Below are 6,000 nucleotides of genomic sequence, written 5' to 3' on the forward strand. Positions count from 1 at the left end.
AAAATTACTTCTGTAGTTCTATTCTTCTTTTATTTTGTTCTGGGAATGTTTGATTCAGAGTTTCCCAACCAGGGTGTCTTCGGCTGTTGCAAAACTCATCTGGGCATGCTGGGAGTTGTAGTTTTGCAACAGCTGGAGACACCCTGGTTGGGAAACACTGGTTTGGTTATAGGCCATTATATGCTTGATCTCCTCAAAATCATACCCCCCCCCCCCCGCCTCCTCCCAAACATAGCTCAACTACAACCACCAGTATGTAAAGGAACATAGTACTACTACAACCACCAGTATGTAAAGGAACATAGCTCTACTACAACCACCAGTATGTAAAGGAACATAGCTCTACTACAACCACCAGTAGTATGTCCCTGGTGTTGGGTGATAGGAGTCCCACATCCCTTAATATTAATATGTGTGTGTGCGTTTCCCAACCAGAGTGCTTTCAGCAGTTGCAACAGCTGGAGGCACTCTGGTGGTGAGACATTGATAAATACACACACATGCATAAATCAGTGTTTCACTACCAGGGTGACTCTAGCTGTTGCAAAACTACAACTCCCAGCATGGCCAGACAGCCAATACAGCTGGCCGCACCCTGGTTGGGAAACACTGATTACAGACAAATATAAAAACTTATATACACAACATTAGTGTACTTCAGGGGCGCCATGCGATTTGTGACCACCACTGCAATAAGTGCTGCATCAATCCTGGGCCTTGTTGGCCTAGTGACAGATACAGCACTGCATATAACATACATAAAATACTATACATATACACACTTACATACACATACTCACACATATACCATACATGTGTATATACATGCAGTACATACACACTATACACAAAGGCTTCACAGACATGTTCACACAATACATCTGCACACTATATATGAATACACTCACTTTTATAGGAAGCTGGCTGGGTGCAGGGAATACTTCAGTAACTGGATGTTCAGCAGGACTCTGTGCTTCCTGGTCCCTGCAGACTCAGTCAACAGGAAGTTACACTGTGCGAGATCGTTCAGCAACAGAACAGGAGGGGGGGGGGGGGGCGGCTTGTTAAAGGAGCCGAGCATCTCCCTGCCAGTGCCAGCGCTATACAAGTGACCCCTGCAGAGAGGTAGCCCCTCTATAGAGTGAGCAGACTCACTTTGTCTACCAGTTTTGCAAAAATAAAAAAAGGGAATTAAAGAAGCAAGGGCAAAAAAGGGCAGGGGCTGAAGCCCCCTTTGAACCCTATGTGTGCACGTCCCTGATGCTGTATCATTCAGCCACTGTATGGTTTCCTCATGCTGCCAACACCTTCACGCTGTGTCATTCAGCCACTATATGGTCTCCTCCTGCTGCCAACACCTCCACACTGTGTCATTCAGCCACTATATGGTGTTCTCATGCTTCAGCCTCATCCAAGCTGTGTCATTCCGCCACCATATGGTCTCCTTATGCTGCAATGACACAGCGTGGAGGTGTTGGCATCATGAGGAGGCCATATAGTGGCTGTGTCATTCAGCCACTATATGGCCTCCTCATGATGCCAACACCTCCACGCTGTGTCATTCAACCACAATATGGTCTCCTCATACTGATGCCACTTCCAGGCTCTGTCATTGTGCCGCTCTGCGGCAGTGATTCTAGAAGTGATGCCGGTAATCTGCATGTTATTCAGAATAACAGTATTATTTCACTACCCCAGCACACTCCATATGTGTGTTAGAACACACAAGTGTTCTATACCCCTATTGAGGCTGTCTGTAGGCCAGAAATAGTCATTTTTTAATATAGATTCGCTGTGAAAAAATTTGGATCGAAACAAATTTTTTCAAAAAATCCGGCAAATTGGCCGAATCGAATTTTTTAAAAGTTCGCTCATCTCTAGCATTGTTCTTTATTGCCTAGTAATAATCCTGGTTTTTGCTTATTACGCACAGGTAGGTTAGCGTTAGGTCCCGCGCCATTTGAGAAACCTTGGCGTTGGTGTGCGGGCTCTGGTGTGTCCTTCATATAAGGATACACTGGCGAATGTCTCAATTTTAACATCAGGGTTGAGGGATAGCCAATGTCATTGTATACATCTACCACAGTAGTGCACCTAAATTTTTGTATTCTATTAATAATCCTGTAATATATCATGAGTGTCTTATGTGCTGGGCCAATGGTTCCATGACCATAGAGAAAATTAATGGTGATAGGGGACACTCCTGCCTTGTACCATTAGAAATATGAAACTCTTTTGATAAAGCGCCCGAAGTGTACACACTCGCCAAGGGGCAAGAGTATAGTGCCATAATTGCTTTCCCGAAGTTTCCCACAAGGCCAAATTTCATAAGCACTTGAGTCAAATACACACAATGTACGCGGTCGAACGCCTTCTCTGCATCCAGGCTTTAGGAGTAGAAAAGCATTCGACGGCTCTCCAGGACAGATATAATATCCAGGAACCGACGGTTACCCACTGACAAAACCCACCAGACCATTTGTTATCAAGGATGGTAAAATATTTTTAAGTTTAAAAGCTAATATAGCTGCATATATTTTCAAGTCTGTGTTTAATAAAGCAATAGGCCTTAAAGGGGTACTCTGCTGCAAACAAACTGTTCCAAACGCTGGAGCCGGTGCCAGGAGCTTGTGATGTCATAGCCCTACCCCTTCATGACATCACGCCCCGCCCCCTCTATACGAGTCTATGGGAGGGAGCGTGACAGCTGGTGTTTAATAAAGCAATAGGCCTTAAAGAAGTACTCTGCTGGGAACAAACTGTTCCAAACTCTGGAGCCGGCGCCAGGAGCTTGTGATGTCATAGCCCCACCCCCTCATAACATCACACCCCGCCCCCTCAATGCAAGTCTATGGGAGGGGGCGTGGCAGCCGTCTACCTGGCTTAGGTAGAGTAACCACAATTGCTTTAAAGGGGTACCCCCCCTGGAAAACATTTTTTTTTTTTTTACTCAACTGGTGCCAGAAAATTAAACAGATTTTTTAATTACTTCTATTTCAAAATCTTAATCCTTCCAGCATTTATCAGCTGCTATATGCTCCACAGGAAAAAAAAATATTTTTGAATTTCCTTGCTGTTTGACCACAGTCCTCTCTGCTGACACCTCTGTCCATTTTGGAACTGTCTGGAGCAGGATAGGTTTGCTATGGGGATATGCTCCTACTCTGGACAGTTCCTAAAATGGACAGAGGTGTAAGCAGAGAGCACTGTGGTAAGACAGAAAGGAAATTCAAAAAGAAAATAATTTCCTGTGGCACATATAGCGGCTGACAAGTACTGGAAGGATTAAGATTTATAAATAGAAGTAATTTAAAAATATATTTAAGTTTCTGGCAAAAGTTGATTTAAAAAAAAATTCCAGGGGAATACCCCTTTAAGCATCTTGGAAGGGAAAACACTGCGAATAATAGCTTAAAGAGTACCTATTATCAACTAAACTTTCCCTAATCCCCCTCCCCATCTGTCCCTGACTCTAACTCTCTCTCTCCTTGTATTTATTTTAATGTTAAACCCCCTGTAAATCCCTTTAATATAGCATATTCGGTAGCTCAGTGTTGAGCAGACAAAATAGCAAAGAGAGATCACACTTTGGGCAACAGCTGTAGCCTCCTGTAATTAGTCCCACTCTACAGCGCAGCTTGTGCTACACTGCTCCTTCCATAGAAACCACTATCAGCGTGTGGTGCTCACTCATATTGGTGCTCACTCATAGTAATATTTCTTTTATGAGTAATCAAAGGTTTATTATTGGTATATTCTTTGAGATCATCATCTTCAGCAAGAATATACCAATTTTTACCAAATTTACCAATTTTATACCAAAGAAATATTACTATCAAGGGGGTTTATTGACATGCAACAAAGAAGAAAGAAAAAAAGCAACAAATCTAGCTTGTTAACAGAGTTCAGACTAGAAGGTAATCACGCTTGCGGCTCCTGTTCTTTCTGTAAACGTAATTCTAAGCATAAAGAGATCATATTAGCAGGACAAACAATTAAAATAAATTTATAACTTATAACCAATTTATAACTTGTCATACCCCCTATACTGTGTATGCTCTTACATGTAGATGTAATCGTTTCTACATAGGTAAAACTATTAGACCCTTGTTCCACCGTATTCGTGAGCACGTTCGCTCCTTGAGGACGGTAATAGGGTCTAAGCGTTTTATTCAGCATATGGCCGAAGTACATAATTGTGATCCGGCTTGCTTCCAATTTAACGCATTAGAAAAGGTGGAGTGCATTCACACTGGAGGAGATCGCAATGTGATACTCCTCAAAAAGGAAGCAAGATGGATATTAAGACTAGAGGCCATGGGGCCTGCTGGTCTTAATGACCGGACGGAACTGAGTGTACTATTATAAGTTTTTTGTACATTATCCTTTTGTACTGCATGTTTGTTTTTAAATGTTTTTAATCACTATCTATGCACTAATTAAATGTTTACTGTTGCCATAGAAACATCTTACCTGGCGCTATATATGTGCCATCTGATGTCAGGACGCTAGGCCCGTTGAAGCGCTTCGGCGCAAAATGGTACTATTGCCTGTCTGAGTTCACCTGCTGAACTCGTCCGTCCTGTCTTTGTTTGTCCACGCTGCACATTTTTGCTATGAATAAATCAATGTGATTCATCAGATCCTGGGTGAGTGCCCTCTACTTTCTTATATCTTCAATGAAGTTCAGTGTTAAGCAGCTTGCAATGGCAGGAAGTAGGCGGGGCCCGGCAGGCACAGAGTCATCTGAGGCCTTGCCGGGCGGCTTCCGCCCTTCTTCCTGAATGCTGTATGTAGACCCAGAGTACAATACAATAAATTATTCTCCCATCTTGCAGAGCTGCGCTCAACTGACTCTCAGCCAGCAGGCGCAGGTTCTCCTTGTCAGCGCCGCTGGCCGGCAGAGTCAGGAGCGCACCCTGAGGGGATGCACACACAGCGCTCGCTCCCGCTTGTCTGATTGACAGGCGAGGATCTGCACCGAGTATGAGATTTCAGACTCAGCCGCCAGGTCGGCGTGAGTCCGAAATCAAAGGGACTCCTAGGGAGACCCCTAGTGGACAAAAGTTTAAACACGAAAAACACATAAAAGCATACAGTTTTTTTTAATAGAACCCAATTAGAAAATAATTCTAGAGATATTAAATTATAAAATATAAAAAGTTTTTTTGATGAGAGGTACTCTTTAATTTTAGCACTGGGTCAAAAAATGGTGCCAACTTATATCGATACCATTTATAATATGCATTTGATAACCCGGTCCAGGTGATTTATTGGGTTTTAAAGATTTAATAGCTGATATAACCTCACTAAACGAAATAGTGGCTGACAGAACATCTAATTGTTCTGTTGTCACTTGGGGAAGTTCCAAGCTCTCCAGGAAAGCTGCAATATTAGATTGATTTGGCTTGGTTATACTGTGGTCTTTTTAAGGGTGCGTTCACACTGAGCAAATCAAGAGGAATTCACGGCGAAAAATTTACAGGCAGAAAAAAGAATTTTATTTTCACGCGAAATTTGTGCAGAATTTGCACAGAATTGCGCGTGGAAATGGAGGAGAAAGAAGTGAAGGTTTTTCAGCCATTTCCGCGCAAATTCTGCGCAAAAACGATGTCGGGCAGACTTTTTTTTTACCATTGACTTCTACTGATTTCTGCTAGCGGATTCCGCTTTAAGAATGAACATGCTCTTTCTTCAAGCGGAACGGAATTCAGTGTCGGAATTCCGCTAGCAGAATTTCCGCAGTGTGAACAGGACAGCGGAAAAAACATTTAAGTCAATGGGCAGAGGAGATGTGAATTAATTTGGAGCAAGAATTCAAGAGGAATTACTCGAGTAAATTCCTCTTGAATTACTCAGTGTGAACGCACTCTTAAGGTTATTTAAGGAACTATAGTATTCTGATTCCATACATCAGCAATACCTTTAGGATCTATGATCTTATCCCTGATTTTGATTATACATTTTTCTCTGTTGGGTCTTCAGTTGTTTAGCTAACAG

This window comes from Hyla sarda, chromosome 8 (genome assembly GCF_029499605.1).
Source record: "Hyla sarda isolate aHylSar1 chromosome 8, aHylSar1.hap1, whole genome shotgun sequence".
Classification (NCBI taxonomy): Eukaryota; Metazoa; Chordata; class Amphibia; order Anura; family Hylidae; genus Hyla; species Hyla sarda.